This window comes from Mesoplodon bidens (genome assembly GCF_964165515.1).
Source record: "Mesoplodon bidens genome assembly, chromosome: 9".
NCBI classification, from domain to species: Eukaryota; Metazoa; Chordata; class Mammalia; order Artiodactyla; family Ziphiidae; genus Mesoplodon; species Mesoplodon bidens.
Genome location: NC_138166.1, coordinates 94,648,053 through 94,669,776, shown reverse-complemented (window position 1 = coordinate 94,669,776; position 21,724 = coordinate 94,648,053). Strand labels below are relative to the sequence as shown.

At 41.0% G+C, this 21,724-nt stretch overlaps 1 long non-coding RNA gene and 1 pseudogene across 2 annotated transcripts; one reads left to right on the top strand and one right to left on the bottom strand.

Annotated features, from left to right (window-relative positions):
- Positions 1-701: 701 nt before the first annotated feature.
- On the bottom strand, positions 702-20,668 carry LOC308622490. Its single transcript, XR_014016644.1, has 4 exons — positions 20,426-20,668; positions 18,963-19,105; positions 15,466-15,565; positions 702-957 (listed from the first exon to the last, which is right to left on the bottom strand). It is a non-coding gene; the product is annotated as an uncharacterized lncRNA (long non-coding RNA).
- Positions 5,076-6,298, top strand: LOC308622782 (taste receptor type 2 member 38-like; annotated as a pseudogene). The gene is made up of 2 exons: positions 5,076-5,184; positions 5,405-6,298. The product of its transcript is annotated as a taste receptor type 2 member 38-like (transcript).
- Positions 20,669-21,724: the final 1,056 nt, after the last annotated feature.

Below are 21,724 nucleotides of genomic sequence, written 5' to 3'. Positions count from 1 at the left end.
ACAGGGCTGATTGTCATCTAATGTCTCACAGCTCTATCAGCTTTTACTTAAAACCTCCTCTTCCATAATTCATATTAGTGGACAAAATAAAGCTCAAAAAGGGGTCTGAGCACCTTCTAAAGCAATCCCTACCCACAGGTCCCTGCTGGGGAAAGTGACCCAAGTATGTCCCTAATCACAAGATTCCATGCTGGCACCTGTGCTGACTGGACCTGGGCTGGGTACTAACCCAAGACAGCCAGTCCTGACTGACAACTGACTGGCATCTCCATACACCGCCTGCTGTGTGAGCACCAGACAACCCAGATTCTCTTTCTGAATGGAACACACAGAGAATTTGCAGCAGGATCGGTTAGTAGCAAGAGCAAAACTGAAAGGCAGAGAAACAGAAATAAGAGCTGTGTGAGACCATCTTTAACCTCATCTCCCCTAGCATTACCTCTCTGCCCTCCTCCCCTTGACAGTTCAAAACGGACAGGATATGCTTTAAATGCAGGAAGCAGAGACGTCCTTCCTTTTGTTTCCTCTCTTGCGCTTCCTGTTTTCTGCCTCTTCGTGACAAACGAACCCAGACACAGGGCAGGCTGCCTTTCCCTTGGTCCACTTCCTCACTTCACATCCCCAGATGGGCAAATGGACTCAGAGCCCTTCTCACAGGCAAGTTATCAGTTAGTCATTGCGTTCAGCTTCCAGTCACAGTGGCCCAAGCATTGTGACTTAAAGACAGAAAGATCTTACCTTTCTCACTTTCTCTGCTCTCTCTGGAGCACGGGTAGCCACTGGTGTGGTTTCGCGAACTCAAAAACTTCAGGGTTGAGATTCTCTTGGCTTTTTGCTCATGGTTGGAGCTCCAACCATAACATCTTAGTTCAGGCACAGAAAGAAGAAAAGGAGACAAGGGCTTTCTAAAAGATCTCACCCAATGTCTTCTTCTTGTGTCTCACTGGCTACTCTTATCTGAAAGCAAGATGGGAAATGCAGTTTATTTTTAGTTAATATTGACATACCCAATAACACAGGGGTTCTGTTGGCAATGAAAAGGAGAGAACTAATAGTCTGCAGGCAATTAGCAATAACTACCATGAACAGAATGGCAAGTTGGATGAGTGGATTCTGCCTAGGTCTACTGCATGCTCCAAACCAAGTTGTACCAGAGTTCCACCTTGGGAGCTTTCAGACGCTGGTCTAGCTTTTAATAAAGTAACACACGCCCTACACCCCATTTCCCTGCTGCTCCTCTCATGTAATCGGAGTGATTGGCAGAGCTGGATTTGGGAATTCCCAGGACTCTTGGCTACACGCCAGCTAAAAGCATCAACATCCTAACTCCTCACTTAGTAACCTTGGCCAAGATATCTAACTAACCTTCCTGAAACTCCACTTTGTCATCAGTAAAATGGAAGTCTCACTACACTCTTCACACAGCAACTCTGAGATTAAAGGACATTCAGCCTGCCATAATAAATGGTGTCTAAAATTTCACTTCTGTGGCATACGGGTCACATTACTGCAAGAGTAAATCAACGACTGGGGTGAGCTTGCACGGAGAGCAGGCCAGGAATTCCAGGTCTCACAGTGGTCTGGCGCCACCTCGTGGCAGCTGTTGAGTAATGACAGGAAGATTCTGGATCCCAAACTGGCTTTGACTTGGGAAAATGGGAGGGAATACATGACTCTTCAGTTCGATTATCTGGGGAGTTCGGAGACGCAAGACTCATCCGCAGGTGCCATGCTTCCTAAGAGCAATTTACCTGTTCTTTCCCACTGGTCTCAGACAACCCTCTGAGGCAGGAGGTAGACAGGCCCCAGGCTGAGCGGCTGGAGTCTGTCCCCTGGGGACAGATACTCCAAGATAAAGATAACGGCAGGGGCAGGGAGGACCTGAGTGCTGCCCAGATAAAAGATAAAGAGACCATATATTTCCATTCTTGAGGTCAAGGAGACTTACCCAACTACATAGGAGCAGAAAGGCTCCTCGGGGGCCAAAAAGGGAGGGGGCGCCACCCCATAATAGGTGGTGTCAACCTTCCCATAGCCCTCTGTGCTAGAATCGATCTTGGCTAAGAGATGCACAGGCACACAGGGGAGGATCCGGAGTTAAACCAAATACAGACTCAGAGCCAGGCAAAGCAAGATGACTGGCCAGAGGAAACCCAAAAGAAATGCCCACATAAGTGATTCAAAGCACCACGGAGGTGCGACTCTCTCTCTGAGCCAGCCCGTGTGCGCCTATTCACAGGTACTTTTTTCCTCCTAATAAACACTTTACTTGTTTCACTACTTTCCATTTCTTTGCTGAAATTTATTTCTACAAAGCAGACAAGCCAGGGCCTTCTCACTGGCCACTGGCCCTCATGGTCTAGTGGCTAGGATTCAGCGCTCTCACTGTCACGGCCTGACTTCAAGCTCTGGTCAGGGAACTGAGACCCTGCTTCAAGCCACTGCAGGCCGAGGCCACCCAAGATCACCTCCATAACTATCTACCCACAGGGTAAGAACTGAAGCCAGTCCCTAGGTAGGAATGGGGGCAGGTGCCAGACGAGAAGAAGCCAATCATGGATCACTTTATATTATAATTCTCACAGAAGTGAAAGAAACAGTCTTGGTCAGGAGCCCGGCCTCTCCAGTCTCACCTTCTGCTACAAGGCAGCACTGGCCTCGTCTCACCTATCAGAGCACAGGGCTCCTTCCTACCCTGGTACCTTCCTGGGGGCAATATCCTCCATCATCACCATGGCCCTACTTCAGAACACCACCATCCCAGTCCTCTGTTTCCTGTCAGTTGTCTGTCCCATTAACATTAAATTGCTTCTTTCAGTTATCTCTGTTATCTCAAGTCATTTAGCCGTACTCTCCTGTCTAAATTAAAATGCTCTCTCTCCCGGAGGAATACACTCTTTCACATATAAACTGCCATCTCTTCCCAATCCCTGTTGTCTTGGCTTACTTCCTCAAGGCCTCATGGGACTTCCCTGCTGTCTCTCCCCCTCCACCCCTTTGCTCTGCATCTAGATAATTAAGTAGGTGAGGGAGAGTGAGGTTGCAGGGACTGAGGATCTCAGCTCAGTGATGTTCAAACAGGAAGCTCACACTGTTCTCAGAAATGTACATACTTTCTTACAACAGCCAAGATATGAAGGCAACCTCAGTGCCCATGAATCAACACATGAATAGATAAAGAAGATGTGATGTGTGTGTGTGTGTGTGTGTGTATAGTGTGTGTGTGTGTGTGAAATACTACTCAGCCATAAAAAAGAATGAAATTTTGCCATTTGCAACAACACAGATGGACCTGCAGAGTATTCTGCTTAGCGAAATAAGTCAGAGAACAACAAATATTGTATGTTTTCACTTACATGTGAAATCTATATATATTTGGTGAGAACATTTAAGTTTTACTCTCTAAGCAAATTTTATTTATACAATTCAGTGTTATACATTGTATGTTATACACTGGATCCTCAGACTTTATTTGTACCCTTTTGCCAACCTCTCCTTATTTCTTCCACCTCCCAACCACTGGCAATCACTGTTTTACTCTGTTTTTATGTTTGACTCTTTTTCTCATATTCCACATACAGTATAAGTGATACCATGCACTATTTGTCTTTCTCTGTCCGGCTTATTTCACTTCGCACAATGTCCTCACGGTCCATCCATGTTGTCGCAAATCACAGGATTCCCTTTTTCTCATGCCTGAATAATATTCCACCGTATCCATTCATCCTTTAACAGACCCTTGGGTTGTTGCCGTATCTTGGCTATTGTGAATAATGCTGCAATGAACATGGGAATGAGGGCATATCATTGATATCCTTTTGCATTCCCTTTGGATATATACCCAGAAGAGGAACTGCTGGATCACATGATAGTTCTATAACTAGCATTTATTGATTGGACATCATGTGCCAAGCACAATCCCAGTCATGTTACATGTGTCAATTCGGTTCATCCTCCCAACCCTCTGAGGTAGGTATTATTTTGTTTGTCATCTCTATTTCATGTGAGATGAGCGAAGAGGGTTCAGTCACTTGCCAAGTTCTCACAGAGAGGAAGCAGCAGAGCCAGGCCTTGACCTGAAAGAGCTTGGTTCTAGAGCCCACACTCTCAACACAGAGCGCCCTTCAGAGGAGGACATCTGAGAAGGGACATTATGTATGATTATGTACGCAGGACCTCTAGGCCACTGTGAAAACTTGGCTGATACGGTGAAGGAGATGGGGGGCCCTGAAAGGTTTGAACAGAGCAATGACATGATCTTAGTTATATGTTAAAAGGATCACTATTGCTGCTTTGTAGAAAGTGGGGTATGGGCGGGTGGGAAGAAGACAGAGCAGTTGTAAGGCTTTGGCAATGATCCAGGCCAGATACCCACCCCTACCCCTTCATAGCAAGATGCTGGCCTTGTTCATGTTAATACTCCTCTTGCCAAACACAGTACCTGGCATAATAATGATGGTTGAATGAAATCTTTGGCAATGGCAGTCATACTAGTCATACAGGGGAGGAACCATGCACTTGTCCATATTAAAAACATAGTCTATGATCAGTCACCCTCAGGGGTGATAGAAGGCATGCAAATGGAAAGAGGCACCATCTCAAACCTTAGTTCACAGAGAATATATGCTTGGTCTGCTGCCAGTTTCCTTAAAACCCATAAGCAAATCCTGCTCTCCTCTCCACTCATGTGGGTCCAGATGGGCATGCAAAACTGGGCTTGGGAAATCAAAACCTTGTCTTATTTGCATCCCTGATGCCAGGCCATGGTCCTCTGGGAAGGCTGTTGTTACAGAAACACCTGGGTTTATTCAAAGCTTCTGCATCACCCAAGAGATAGAACCATCATTCTTCTACTTTTATGATGAGCCTTTGTGTGTATCCAAGAGATATTCTAAAGCAGCAATATCCCTTCCCTCTAAGTTTACTGTCAGAATTTTTTACGCACTCACTCTGGGATAGCTCTAGAGCAAGAGCTGGATGTCTTGTGAAGGAAAGGTCGTGGCTCAGAATGTACACTTACCCTTCTCTGCTGGGTGGTATTTGAGTCTTAGATTAGCCAAGTAAGAAGAGACACCATGGTGAGTCTGACTGCCATTGTAACTGTGCCCTATGAAGTCAGGAATGCATTTCTGTTCTTTTCAGTCCTGGAGTCTGCAGTAGGGATCCTGGTCAATGCCTTCATTTTCTTTTTTTTTTTTTTTTTTCTTTTTGCGGTATGCGGGCCTCTCACTCTTGTGGCCTCTCCCATTGCGGAGCACAGGCTCCGGATGCGCAGGCCCAGCGGCCATGGCTCACGGGCCCAGCCGCTCCGCGGCATATGGGATCCTCCCAGACCGGGGCACGAACCCGTATCCCCTGCATCGGCAGGCGGACTCTCAACCACTGCGCCACCAGGGAGGCCCTGCCTTCATTTTCTTGATGAATTTTTGGGTCGTGGTGAGGAGGTAGCCGCTGAGCAACTGTGATCTTGTCCTGCTGAGTCTCAGCCTCACCTGGCTTTTCCTGCACGGGCTACTCTTTCTGGATGCCATCCAGCTTACCCACTTCCAGTGGATAAAAGACCCGCTGAGCCTCTGCTACCAGACCATCCTCATGCTCTGGATGCTCGTATATCAGCTGGCCTCTGGCTCACCACTTGCCTTAGTCTCCTCTACTGCTCCAAGACTGTCCATTTCTTTCACACCTTCCTCCTCCGCTTGGCAAGCTGGATCTCCAGGAAGATCCCCCAGATGCTCCTGGGTGCTATTTTTTCCTCCTGTGTCTGCACTGTTCTCTATTTGTGGGACTTTTTCAATAGATCTCACTTCTCAGTTGCAACCATGCTACTCATGAATAACAATACAGAACTCAATTGAGAAACTGAGAAAACTCAATTTCTTTCATTCCTTCCTCTTCTGCAGCCTGGGGTCCATCCCTTCTTTCTTGCTTTTTCTGGTTTCTTCTGGGGTGCTGACTGTCTCCCTGGGGAGGCACATGAGGACAAGGAGGGCCAAAACCAGAGACTCTCGGGACCCCAGCCTGGAGGCCCATATCAAAGCACTCAGGTCTCGTCTCTTTCTTCTGCCTGTATGTGGTGTCCTTCTGCGCTGCCTTCATCTCGGTGCCTTTGCTGATGCTGTGGCACAACAAGATCGGGGTCATGGTCTGTGCAGGGATACTGGCAGCCTGCCCCTCAGGGCACACAGTCATCCTGATCTCAGGCAATGCCAAGCTGAAGAGAGCTGTGGAGACCATTCTGCTCCGGGCTCAGAGCAGCCTAAAGGTAAGGGCGGACCGCAGGATGCCAGATCTATGTTGAGAGTGGACATGAAACGGGCTCTTCATAACTATGCCTCTGATTGTTCATAAAGCCTTCAGAAACCTATTCCAATTTCTTTTCTAAGGTATAACTCCAAGTCTCTCTACTTTACATCCATGATCCCACCCACAGTAGAATAAAATAATAAAGCTCTACGCATGGCCTAGGCAAGTAGAATGGCATTGGTTGTCTAGGTTTGTCTTGATAAAATGAACAAAATAGAGAAGTGAAGTACTCAGTGTAAATTCTTTGTATACTATAGCTTACTAGTGTTTGGTATGAGCCAAACCATGAGAAATCACCTCTTATGAAATGATATCTAAATCCCAAGATACCATGGTTGGTTTTTCACATGACTGCTATTTCTTTTTTTCTTTTTTTTTTTTTTTTTTGCGGTACGCAGGCCTCTCACTGTTGTGGCCTCTCCCATTGCAAAGCACAGGCTCCGGATGCGCAGGCTCAGTGGCCATGGCTCACGGGCCCAGCCGCTCCACGGCATGTGGGATCTTCCCGGACCGGGGCACGAACCCATGTCCCCTGCATCGGCAGGAGGACTCTCAACCACTGCGCCACCAGGGAAGCCCATGACTACTATTTCTTAACATGAGTGCTAGTGGGACTTCCCCGGTGGTCCAGTGGTTAAGACTCCGCGCTCCCAATGCAGGGGCCCTGGATTCGATCCCTGGTCAGGGAACTAGATCCCGCATGCCGCAACTAAGATCTGGCACAGCCAAATAAATAAATATTTTTTTAAAAAAATAGGTGCTAGCATATAATATTTAAACATATTCACTACTATGGCAATTATATTATCCTCCTCAACCTCCACAATATTCATGGAAACATAGATATGAAAAGACAAACTTGGAAGAACAATGATGTCATCACTTGAGCTTCAAGAGGTACTACATTAAAACGCCTACAGGAACCAGAGGATGGGTCATTTTGTCTGAAAATGCACTGATTCAGAGATGTACATTCACCTGCTTCAGAGTGGGAGAAAAAGAGAGGTAGATGCTTGCTCAGTGGGTGCCCTGGATGTCAGAGCCTGTGGGGGTGTCTCCTGGTTCTACTTCACTTGCTCACGAGGACAGTGCTTTCTTTGCCTGGTACCAAGCACCGGTCAGTCTAGTTGGGGAACCTGCCAAAATAGCCTCGCTAAAAGGCCTACTCGTGGAGACCGGCATTCTCTGCCTGCCTGCACAGGAATCTAGCCAGGAAGGCTTTCCTCAAATCACATCCTAAATGGCTCAACAGAGAGAAAGGTATACCAGACCTAGATCTTTATGGGCTTCAAAGCACAGCCCATGACCCCAGTGGCTCCTGGTTCTGCCGGCTGCGGGTGCTGCTGAGTACTGCTTCCTCCTCCCAGGACCTGTTCTTGATAACTCCCATCCCTCCTCTCTATGAGAATGGCTGAGGGCTCAGAGCAGTGAATTAATAGACATGTGCTAGTTTCCTATAGCTGTTTTTAAGATGCTTAATTTAGTTTACAGAAATTTGACATTATGTGCCTAGGTGTGAGTTTCTTTTTATAAAATCTGTCTGGAGTTTGCTGATTTTGTTCAGTCTGTAAGTTGATATTTTTCATTAGAGAAATTATGAGCCATATTTCTCCATATGACTCCTCTGGATAGTGCCCTCAAGAAACTTTTTTATCTCTTTGCTCTCTCAAACAACAAAAATTTTTTTCTCTTTTCTCTTTTTAAAATTTTTTAATGAAATATAGTTGATTTACAATGTTGTGTTAGTTTCAGTGTACAGTAAAGTGATTCAAAGTGATATATATATATAATTGAATATATATATTATATTCAATATATATATATTCTTTTTCAGATTATTTTCCCTTATAGGTTATTACAGAATATTGAGTAGGGTTCCCTGTGCTATACAGTAGATGCTTGCTGGTTATCTATTTTATATATATATAGTGTGTATATGTTAATCTCAAACTCCTAATTTAATAAGTGGAGTGTCAGACCTTTCCCAAAAGTAGTCTCACACACCCCTATGATCCTAGACCACCACTAAGCACCATGTCCAGAAGTGTGCTACTCTCTTCTCCTAGGAAAAAGGACCTGCAGGGCATACTCGCCATACTTAAAGTGTTCCTAATAAAAAATTTATCAATGTGTTTCTCCCTTGAACTTTATTATCCTCATGCATTTTGCAAGAAATACCTTGCAAAAGGTAGAGAAGGAGAGATGCAGAATAGCAGGGGAACTGCAATTGAATAAACTTAGAAATTTCAACGTTAAGATCTGAGGGTGATGCAAAGAATAATAAAACATGTTCTGTTTAGTGTAGAATCTTCCATTTACTTGGGGGAATACACACCATCATATAGGGAACATTTAAGTGGTGACAAGAGGCTGTATGTAATTCAGCGTCAAAATTTTTGGCATAAACAAAATGTGTGACCAGAGTTCAGATCACAATTTAAGTGAAATGACATAAACAAAGGGGTAGAAGTGAGAATAAGTGTAGTATATTCTGTACAGGTAGGTCAAGGTCAGATTGTAGAGCCAAGCTCAAGAGCTGAGGCTTCTTCATGTTAATGGTCATAACAAAACCTTAAATAGGGAAGAGACATGATCATAGCAGTGATTTTATAAAGTTTTGTCTGATAGTGTTTTCTAATATTGATTTGAAGGGGAGGAGGTGAAGGTTTTGGGCTATTTGCACTCCAACTGCAGTGACAGATTTGAGAGTAGGATGGGGGCAGTAGGAATGGAGAAACTGAAATAGATATAACAGAGCTTTCAAAAAACACCATCAACTAGTGTCTTGATATGGTGTTTGACAGAGAAGGAAGAATCAAGGAGGCTTTCAGTGTGTGAGTGTGTTGTAATATAATGACTAACAAAAATAAAGAAGTTGAAGAAGGAAGTTGGATTGAGTTTGTGGAAAATGGTAAATGTGGTTTGGAACTTATTGCAACTGGACTGACATCATGTCACCTAGTTGAAATACACCAGTAGAGCCTTGGAAATGAAGAACTAAAATTCAGATTTGAGGACAGAACTAGAAATAGACATATGGTCATCAGAAGAGCAGCTAGTCTGGAAAATATAGATTTTTAATTGGGTTATAAAGGTAGAGGGAAAATGTTGGCAAGGTTGGAGGCCATAAATTCCTGGCAGCAGTAATTGGGCAAGAAGTAATGAGAATCGTTGGAATAGGCCAGATGTGCGTGCACGTGCATGCGTGCTTGTGTGTGTGTGTGTGTGTGTGTGTGCCTTCCCAGCACCTTCTTTCTTCTGAGAACAACCACATCCACCTAGGGGTAACTGCTCCTCATGTCCCAGTTAGGATGTTTACCATGATCCTGCCTCTGACTAAATTTGCTGGGTCTTTTCTAGTCCCACCAATGTCTACCTTCGGGATTTTTCTAACTCGATCCAAGAAAAATTTCTAAGATATGAAATACAGCAGCTTTTCCTGGCTATGCTTCCTGCCATATTTCCTATCACAAGAGGAAACGAGCAGAGACAAGAGGTAGATATGGCAAGACCTAGTTTTATTTGGTTCTTGATGTTCCAGAGGTTCAGCTATATCCTTTGCCTGCTTTGGTTTCACTGTACAACCCTTTATTATATGCGATGAGCCAACACATACCACTTTTGCTTAAATTAGTTTGAATTGAATTTTTCACTTGCAACTAAAAGATTCATGATACAATGATAATACATAACCCATGAATGGAAGAGGGGGATGTGACTGGTGAGTAGTACAAAGAGTTTCAGTTATACTGTAATGTTTCATTTCTTGGATTAGGAGATGGGTGTTTATTATATTATTCTTTATCCTTTTTTGTACACCTGAAATATTACATGATATAGTTTTTAAAATACTGCATCAGAGACTTGACATTACATGTCGTCTAAGTACTTTGAATATGTTGTTGCTGGGGCATTTACATGGAGGCACACCACTGTATAATTAGATTCACTCTGTCCTACAAAAAGTCTGATTTGGGAAAATTTACTTAGCACTAAATAATCTAGTTCACTTTCTGTGCCAAAATTAGTTTTCAGAAATGAAACAGATGACATGAAATGAATTTCTGAGCCTATAAAAAATTAATTTTCGGGCTTCCCTGGTGGCGCAGTGGTTGGGAATCTGCCTGCTGGTGCAGGGGACACGGGGTCGAGCCCTGGTCTGGGAGGATCCCGCATGCCGCGGAGCGGCTGGGCCCGTGAGCCACAGGTACTGAGCCTGTGCGCCTGGAGCCTGTGCCCCTCAACAAGAGAGACCGCGATGGTGAGAGGCCTGCGCACCGTGATGAAGAGTGGCCCCCGCTTGCCACGGCTAGAGAGAGCCCTCGCACAGAAACGAGGACCCAAAACAGCAAAGATAAATTAATTAATTAATAAACTCCTACCCCCAACATCTTCTTTAAAAAAAAAAAAAATTAATTTTCAATATATGTTCTCCAATTTCAAAATTGTTGGGCAAATGTTCTATTCATATTTAGAAGAACCTATACTTTAAAAGAACTACTTTCCATTTATGAAGCAGAATGCAGTTAAATATGGCTCCCTGTTAACAGGATTCAAGGATAAAGTCTGTACTTTACATCTCAATGCACAATATTAACCTGAAATGGCAATCCACAAAAGAAGTTTTTAGTTCCAAATCAAAGACAGGTAACAATTAAACATTTCTAACTTTCAATTTGTATTTTTTCAATGAATTTAAAATATTGTCTCCAAAATCATACATTTGTGTTATGTGTTCAGTTGAGTAAAAATAAAAAGTTTCATATAGTTCTGGCAAGTGTTTGTCTTATGCTTGGTTAACTTCATTCAGTATATTCATTGTCAAGTACCTATAGGCATTTGAGTTTGTAAACCACTGGTTTATAAGCCACATTACTATAAAAACGTATAAAGGAAAGGTGTATTTCTTCACTCAGAAGGAGGGGGAAAGATCTCTGAGGTTTAACTTTGGCAGAATTACACACAATATCCATCACCAAATAAAATGATGAAATTTGTGGCTTAATGTACCTCCACTGAAGTTAATTCGCTGTTTACACCAGCCATCACCACAAAATCCGCAGGTCTTACCTTTATAATTGTGTATCTGGCCAATTCAAGAAGCCAAGGAATAGTGTTCCTCAAAAATGATTTCACAGAAATCATTAACACCGAAATTGCCACGTTTAAAAAACATTTTCTTGCAGTTTTGCTTTACAATTTCCAAAATCTTAAGGCCATCTGTTAGCAAAGACACTTCAAGTTTTCTTCTCACGAGTCCATTTTGATAAGTTATATTTGTGTAGTGATTTATCTAGTTTATCAAAGTTTAAAACTTTAGTGGCTTAAATTTACGGTACTTTCTTACCATCATATTTCATAGAATCTAAAATAGCATCAATTGTAAGATACATCCTTATTTTACACACTACAAAAGAAGAAAAATTCAAAGCTCAATTAAACAATGATTTCTTATCAGTAACTATGATATATCCTAAATCCAGAGATGTCATAATGAGAAAAAAAATGTGTTTCTCAGAGTCAGTGAAATATGGTATATTTTAAATCTCAGTGTATATGTTCCTTTGTTAATTTCTAATGTTGCTTAGTAGATGCATGGAGTACAACAGACTATCATGCAGTGAATCCTATTCACACAAAGCCCTGTTTTTTTCTGTAGTTCCAGACCTTTCAAGTGTGTCTGGTACACAGCTTTAATTACCACATCCATGAATATTTTAGCACAGTGGGTTTCTTGACGAATGATGCAGTGAGCAGGTTTCAGTTCTTTGCCATTGCAAAATGTTGCCACCGTGGTTTAAATTCAGTAATAAGTCTGACTTTAACACCTACCATCACAGAATTTCCCCCAGTCACGCTTACTAATTTGAACTTTCTATAGTAAAATATCAAAGCTTTTCTTAGTACACAGATATAGATCATTTCTTGAAGTTGTAGATATCATGGGTACCATTTTAATAAATGCATTGGTTGCATAACCTTTTCAATCAATACCACAAGTAAATATAGCTAGCTACTTGTAATTATTATTTATACCCTTGCTTTCATCTGCTGCAATTATAAAACACCACAGATTAATTCCTCTCCAGCAAGTGCTCAGGCAATATTCTAAGCGACAGTACTTCTGGCTATAATATATTCATGAATGTTTGATTCTGCTGAATTCATATAATTTCTCCTTCACTTCGCAGACAATCTTTAAGAAATTCATTGTCTGTAAAGGATTTTACGGCCACTTTTCCACAAAAGCATTTGGGAGACATTCTCTTTTCATTCAGACATTAATCATGGAACATCGAGTTCTTCCTTTCAGTTAATTGAGTTTTCATCATATGCCTTCTCTACAGAGCAGATGTTCTTCAATGTGTTTCGTAACTGTATTTAAGTTTTATTTTTTGGTGAAGACACATTTTGCACTTTCGATACATAAAATACTGTTTACTTTTTGCAGAGACAGATGTTCTCTCCCATTTTTCTGGAAGCGTATAGACCCTTCCTTCCACTTTTTGTTTCCCCTCTTTCAGGAGACTTGAAACAACTCTTGCTCTACTCCAGGAAAACAACATGGCCATGTAAACAGGATAATAGCTTGTACAGTAACTGGATTCCTCCCAGTGAGACGGTGAGACAGGAGGCAGCCGGAGCGAGCCCCAGCCCCTGCTCCAATAAACGACTGCCGGGAGGGAATGTGTTTTCAGCAGTGTCAGATCTTCTAGATACCTGGATAGCTACTGAAATCTCCAAAGCTTCGAAATGTTAATTCAAATTTCTTTCTGTTTAACAGATCAAACAGAATCTAGCTGCAATCTGTGGGCCACCAGTTTGTAACCTCTGCTACCAATTTGCAGCCTCTCCCTAATGGGATATGAGAGAGTATTTTTCTGTTTGAGCAGAAAAGAAATGAGGAACTGAGACAAAGAACCATGAGATAAACGCCTAAGAAGGTGCTATTTAGGCTGAATAACTCAGAATGTAATGTGGGACTATTATCTACTGGTGCACATAGCCCTGCAGAATCCTCCTGAAAGTTGCTGAGTTTCCAAACTAGAGAGAAGGGTAGACCCTTTCATCTTACTAAGCTTCCTATCCGTTAGGCCTATAGTCTGGAGACCACAAAGAGGCTCTGAGAGCTCCCAGTATGGAGAGAGTGGGGGCTGGGTGGAGGTCTAACAGCCACAGCCCATGAGCAATTACAAGTCAAACTCTGTATTGCACTTGACTTAGTTCCTAGATCACAATGGTTCTCCATCAGAACTTCAGATATCAATTTATGGTCTTCTGGGATTTAGAATTAAAAAAAAAAAATCTGAAGATTTTTTTTACCTCCTTCTTAGGTTTTTCTACCTAGAAGCCTCTGGAATGTATTTTACCTACTTTTTAAAATTAAAACAAATCACTAGAATTATGCAGGTTTGAATCTAATTTCATTGATTTTGCCTTTCAGCCTTTTCAATTACATTTTCTTCCACAATTTCTTTGGCTATTACTGCTGCTTATTAAGTTTTCGTGTTTTCTCTTCTGCAAACCACAGCATATGTAAATGACCTGCTAGATCTGACATCACATCTCTCTTTCTCTCTCCTCTAATCACATTTCTTTTTTCCTTTTTTCTATGAATTCTGAATTAATATTTTAGTAATATCTTCAAATATTCTCATTTTTTTCTGGAGTATCTAATCTGCTATTCAGACCTCTCCCCTCCACTGATTTTTTTAAATCAATAATTAAATCTTGAAGCATTTGTTTTTTAATTTCATTATATTAGGTCATATTCTTTTTATAAAATCAGTGTTCTCTAAACTCTGAATGAAAACATAAGTGAGATGTTTTCTAACATTTCCTATGACTTATAGTGACTTTATTTCACAGACAGGCATTGGATCTTTTTTTTTTCATAATGCTCATCTTATTTTAAGTTATTATATTCTCACACATCCATTGGTTTTTTTTGTTTTTGTTTTTGTTTTGCTATATATTAAACTTTGAAGTAGGAGGTTAGCGAGTCTTTTACCCCACATTTGAAGTTGTGATGGGACCTGATAGATGTTGGAAGCAGTAAATATTGTAAGATTTCATGAAGGAAGATGGGGGAAGTATTTTATTTTCTCTGGTTCTGTTTTGCCAGGCTACAGACAACCTGAGCGGAAAGTCTGATCACTGAACATAGTGTTTCTTCTGCCTGGTGCTGTGGCAGCTTGATAGAAATGAAGTCATGTCCTCCCTACCCAATTGAATGACTGTCCTCAGCAGAAGGACTTCTAATTTATTCAATGAGCCACTGCACAATGTGAAAGCCAAGTGTGAGCATCTCCCTCGGATCTCTGTGCTAGAACCTGACAGCCTTCCCACAGGCTCTACAGCATCCCTTCTCCAAGCTCCACAGCCACACCTCACCTCCAGGCCCTAACTCTTCAGATTAGGGTATATATCATAGAGTTCTCCTAGGGGGTCCTTCTAGTTATTCCCCAAGCAGGCTTATTCTGTGCATTCTGTGAATTCTGGATTGTCACCTTGTCTGAGTGGTAATGTACCTTAAAATAACACAGTAGTGGTGATATGTATGTGAATATAAATTAACTCTATCACAAACTAGGGAGCGGTTAGCTACCATCTGAAGTACTAGAGTCATAATTCATACTCCAGGGTGGTTATTTAAGATATGAAGCTTTCTAATCGGGAATTAATATCTTCAGAAATGGTCTAGCACTTAAAGTTTCCTTATTGAAAACTACAATAGCAAATGTGTTAATTAACATGAAGAATACAACACAAATTTTTAACTGATTAGGAATATTTTGTGGACCCTACAAATGCAGAAATTGCAAAAATCCAACAAACCTAGAAGCCTAATGTCATACTGTTCTAAGCAGTATGGATGAGCTGCAGTTACAGCAGTGATGAAGACAGACTCAGCCCTGCTTCCATGATTTCACAGAATCTAGGAGGGAAAGCAAACAAGTGCATTATCATGCACTTTCCCCTCAAGGATAAAATATGAGACCGTATCATGAGACCATAGATATGGGGCACCTAGAGCCAACTGGGGCAGGGAAGGAGAACTGGCAGGAAAATTTCCCTGAAAAAAGTAACATTTAACCAGAGACCCAAAGGATGAGTCAGAATTATCTAGTTAAAGAGAGTATACAGGAATATAGGACTTGCCTGGCAGTCTGGTGGTTGAGACTTCACCTTCCAATGCAGGGGGTGTAGGTTTGATCCCTGGTCAGAGAGCTAGGATCCCACATGCCTCACAGCCAAAAAACTAAAACATAAAACAGAAGCAGTATTGTAACAAATTCAATAAAGACTTAAAAAAAAATGGTCCCCATCAAAACAAAAACAAAAAAAGAGAGTATACAGGAATATATATGTGCTTGGGAAAGGGGAGGTGGTTCTATTAGTGCTTTGTACATACTACATGCTCAATAAATATGTGTCAGGTGAATAAGTGAAGACTTGAATCCAAAAGAGAGTATATAAAGAACCAAAAGTTTAATGTTGCCAGCAGACAGTGCTAGGGGGCTAGCAGATGTAGAGTCATAAGATGTACTGAAAAACCAGAACCTATATCCCAAGTGCCTAGCAGAGTCTCTGGCACATGGTAAGCACTCAACAACATCTGCTGAAAAACTGAACGTGCAAAGACACATAGACCATGTTAAGGAGCCCAAAACTTATCCTAAGAGCAATGGAAAGTTACTAAAATATTTCATCAAGGGAATGATATGATCAAGTCTGCATTTTAGAAAGATCATTCTGACTAAGAGTGGAAAACTGTTAAAGCCAGATTATGGCAGAGAGGTTTCTTTAGAGACTGTTGAGGAGGTCCAGGAGAGAGCAGATGGTGACTGGATACAGGGTAGCAGGGAGAAAGTGGAGGAGAAGACAGGTTTGATAAGCTCTGAGGAGACAGAATCATCATGACTTGGAGTTTTATTGAATGGGAAGGAGGAGAGAGAGAGAAGCCAAGGATAATACCCTCATTTCATGATTTGGGCAACTAAATAGATGGTCTTCCCATTCAGAGAGAGGGAACTCAAGAGGATGAACATGTTTTTAGCAGAGGATGGCAATTAATACACGCAGGGGCATGTCGACACTGCACGGTCTGTGGAGCATCTCAGTGAAAAGTGAAACTAGTCAGAAGACACACCGATCTGAAGCTCAGTAGAGATTGGGGCTCAGGTTAAGACTTGGGAATCATCTTCATGAACTTGGTGACTGAAATCATGAGACTAAGAGAAGAGGGAAAAGTACAGAATTTGAGGAATAGGCAGAGGAGAAGTAAATAAAGGAGAGGGCAGAGAGAAAGAAGGAAAACCAGGAGAATGTAGAATCATGGAGGCCAAGAAAAAGAGTATATAACATAGCATGATATGGGCCCCTGTTGCAAGATCAGGCGATATAAAGACCAAATGGCGTTCATTTAATCTACTGAGTAGAAGTCATTACTTGGGGATGTAGTTGTGGTGGAATTCAGACTGGAGGGAGTAAGGAGTAAATAGAAGATAGAGGAGGCAGTGAAAACTGACCATCCTTTCAGGAATTCTCACTTTGGGGATAAGAGGAAACATCAGGTCTCTTTCAATTTCTAGTTTTCTCATGAAATGTCTTGAAAGAATTCCTGTAATATATACATTTAAATGTATATATGCCTAATAATAAAGCTCAAGAGACAGCATTAGTCTTCCTGTGCTTGAGGTACAAAATAACAACTTTTTTGTAAATATTCATATTCATATCACTCCAAAACTCCGATCAATGAATCACAGGATGTCCGTTCTTCTTCTAGGTTTCCATTCTCAGACATCTTCCTGCAAGTATACACATAGCGGCTAATCAACCAAACAGGTCAATCACAGTTCCTACTGCCACAAATTCTCACCAGCCCACTGAGCTGGTGTTGTTGCTGCCATTGTCACCATAGGGAGGTGACTCTGAAAATAGGCAGTCCATCTGTTTGGTGCCGGACTCTGTCAGTTTCAACAGTGGATGCTGGAAGATGGCATAAGGAAAACTACATTGTCCCTATTTTTGCTCTTCCTTAGAAGAGTTCTTGACTATCCATTTCAATCCACACACACACAAGCTGTCTTCCCCACAACACACCCACAGTACACCTAGAAGCCTTGTTTAACCATATACTATGTGTCCCCTACAAATTTTTTCCAAGAACAACTGTGGGCGTGACCTTCAACTCCCTTAACTCTCTGGTGATTACAGTTTACAGCAGACTCCACTGTCTCAGTAAGATAATTATAACATTACATAATACACTTCCTAAAAACTTAGCGTTTTCATCTTAATATTACTTGAAGACTATCAAAGTCAAATCTCAGTTTTGCTATGTTTTTCATTTCTTAGAATTGTGGTAAATATACATAACATAAAATTTACCATCTTAACCATCTTTAAATGTACAATTCAGCAGTATTAACTACATTCGTGTTGCACAATCATCACTACCATCCATCTCCATGGCTCTATCCATTTCGTAAAACCGAAGATATTTTCAACATATATAACTGAAAAACAAGTAACATCTAGAGCATTTATAGAAGTCCTATGAAGCAATATTTTTAAAATTTAATAGACAAAATTTTCAAAAGACATAAAAGAGTTTTTCCCAAAAGAAACATTATTGTCAGAAGGAGAAGGAAGAGGAGGATGGGGGCAGAGGATGTTAATAATCACGACTAGTAAAGGTAATAAAATTAAAATGATAATAAGATATTTGACAGTTAATCAGCAAAAAAATTAAAAAGCTTGACAATACCCAGTGTTGGGAGAACTCATAAATTGCTGGAGGGTGTGTAAAAGTGAACATTTGCATGCTCTATGACCCAGCAATTCCACTCCTAATTATATGCTCTAGTTATATACCAAGAGGTGTACTTACAGATATAAAACGATATGTGAATATACCAATACACACACACACACACACACACACACACACACACATATATACAGAATATGTATCACATATATATATACAAGAATACTTTCTAAGGTATGTGGTACAAGTACATTTACAGTAACACTGTTCAAAATAGCAGAAAACTAGAAATAACTCAAATGTGTGTCAAGAAAAGAATGAACCAGTGTGAATTCATATTGAAATATAATACAGCAATGAAAAATAAAATACCATCATATCTAGCAGTTTTGGATGAATCTTAAAAACATTAAGAACAGGGCTTCCCTGGTGGCTCAGTGGTTGAGAGTCCGCCTGCCAATGCAGGTGACACGGGTCCGTGCCCCGGTCTGGGAAGATCCCACATGCCGCGGAGCGGCTGGGCCCGTGAGCCATGGCTGCTGAGCCTGCGCGTCCGGAGCCTGTGCTCCACAATGGGAGAGGCCACAACAGTGAGAGGCCCATGTACCACAAAAAAAAAAAAAAAAAAAAAAAACATTAAGAAAGATTTACAGGTCTATTTTTATATGTATGTAAGATATAATTTTATAACATAAAACTTTTTCCTTTCCGGACACGTTAAACATAAGAACGTGTAGTTAAGTTTTATCCAAGTAGCTGAGCTCCCCTTCACCGTCAAATCAGGATTTCCTGACCAGCACAAGTTTTTTAGAATTTCCACAAGGAGTGTTGAGCCCCAGCCTTGAAGCCTTAACAGAGTAGACTGCTCCCCATCACTTACGGTAAGAAGCAGTGTGCTTCCATTATCACCCGCTGAGGAGCAATCAAGAGTCCCCATATAGGACTGGTAACTGGATTTCAGGTATAATAAATAGAAAAGATGACTTAGGTCTTCAGTGTCTTCAATAACAAATGAAATAACACCTGAAACACAGAGAGAGGAGAATCAGGGATACAACCCAGCTGATTAATGGAAACTTGGTGTGGTTATGGAGATTTCAAGACACCAGTGTCCGATAATATCAATATTTACCACATTAATCACTTAGCCTACCACGTGGTACTAGAGTTCCATACTGTACAAACACTGTACTAAGCACTTTAGGTACTTTTAAAATGTTTTTTAATTTTCACAGGAAAAAAAAAGCCCTGGGGTGGATACATTTTATCTTATTTTACAGAGTAAAAGCTTAACATTAGGAGACTTACTTAAAGCCATACAACTAGTGAATGATGGTTGGTTCAAGGATTCCGATTCCAGTCTATTTGATCCTAAATCCCATGTATGTACTTCTCCTCTACATGACCTCCCTGCTTCCCCTCATCCTGTCTGCAGCTTTCCAGAATAGCTTAGCTCATTTCCAATCTCCCAAAGGCTCAAGGCTTCTTGGTTCTATCCATAGTCACAGCAATGCAGCCTTTCCTACAGCTCCCTGACTTTTCCTACTAGTGAATTGCAGAGATGCTCTGAGACTAGTCATCATGATTCCAACAGCAATAAATTCATTAATTAAATAAAAAATAAAAACTTTAATTCTGGCATGAAAACATAGGGAGAGATACTTTGTACTGATGGGCACTTAAATATAAAATAGTACTTATTCTCTGGAAATAGGTACCTGGATTCAAATTCTAGCTCTATCTTTACTAGTAGCATGAACTTGAACAAATTATGTAAATCTCTATATCTTAATTTCCTTATTTGTACACTGAAATCATAAATGAACTTTTCTCCTAAGGTGATTGTGAAGATTAAATGTGTTAATATATGTAAGTAGCTTGGAGGAATGTTTGGCATATAATGTGTCCAATAAATGTTATTTCTTACTAAGGCAGTTTCAAGAACATTTTTATGTTGATAAAGTGCAAAAAAGACATAGACAAAGCCTCTCCATGACCCACCAAATAACTAAACATCAGATATTGATGGATACCTCCCTTCTTTGCCTTACTGCTGTTTCTTTACCAATGATAGCTCTAGCCCTAATATAATCCTCCTACCTCCTAAATAAAACTTTTGAGGTACCCAATTAGGGTTGGGGGACCCCAATTAGGGTTAGGATGTCCCTCTTCTCAACTGCATCTAATTCTGAACTGACCCCATTTCTCTAACTCCATCTTCAGAATTATCCAGCACAAGCTCAAACCCTGTAAGACACCCCTTCCAGCTCCCCCTTAACTGGGACACTTCTGAGGTTCTCTGGAGTGTGTTCTCCCAGATGCATAAAGAAAAATAAATCTCACTTTAAAAAAATTACTGGTTGGGCTTTCCTGGTGGCGCAGTGGTTGAGGGTCCGCCTGCCGATGCAGGGGACACGGGTTCGTGCCCCGGTTCAGGAAGATCCCACATGCCATGGAGCGGCTGGGCCCGTGAGCCATGGCCGCTGAGCCTGCGCGTCTGGAGCCTGTGCTCCGCAACGGGAGAGGCCACAACAGTGGGAGGCCCGCGTACTGCAAAAAATAAATAAATAAATAAAATTACTGGTTAGTGGGTTCAACAAGTTAGATAAAATCTTGCTTTCTCCAGTTTAGGAAAGGACAGAGGAAAATATAAAACTATTATTTTTTTTTAAATCTATGTTCTAATTGGGGCTTCTCTTGCTATGTCAATTTATATTTCTGGGTCTATTGGTTTTTCATCTATACACATTACAGAGTAAAGGAACAATGACTTGTACAATATCCCCAGCATTTAGCACAATGTCTAGCACATAGTAGAAAATCAATACATATATATTATACAAATGGATTAATGAGAGATTAGAACTCACTTTGTGTGCAGGGGTCCACTGGAAGGCTATGAAATTAATGCAATGGTTTTATGGATTCATATGTGAAGCAAGCATCATCAGAAGACTAAAAGTTAATATTATGTATACATATACATGTACTTTTTTTCCAAATCTATATATGCATGCATTTATTTTTTTAATTTACTGAATACTTATATGTACCAGGAAATATTGATATATTGGATGTTAAATATAAAGGGGTATCCAAGAGAAAAGCAGACTTTGTCTTCATGAAATGAGGGAGGTAGACAATAAGCAAATTGTGATGACACAATAAAAAAACAAATTGTGATGAGACAGTAACAGTGTTTTATGAGAAAGAATAATAAGGGCAGTAAATGAAAAATCTAATTTACTTTGGTTGGCAAAGAAGTACTTGCTGGGAAAGTGACCATTAATCTGAGACATAAAAGATGAGAAAAAACAGCCATGGGAAGGTTAGGGTAAAGAGTTTCCCAAGAGAGGAAATGCATGTGCAAAGGCTTAAAAATGGGGAAGAACTAGGAGTGCTCAGGAATCTGAAAAGAACCAGTGAGACTGAAGCCTAGAGAGCAAGGAAAATATTGGCCTAAGGTGAGCCTGGAGAGGAGGCAGGGACCTCATCAAGCAGGGCTTCAAAGCCATAGTCAGGAATTTGTATTTTATTCTAAGCGTAATAGAAAATTTTGAAGAATTTCATGTATGGGAGTGATATGATCCTATTATATTTTTAAAACATCGCTTGCTTCCGATTAGACACAGGGTTAAAAAA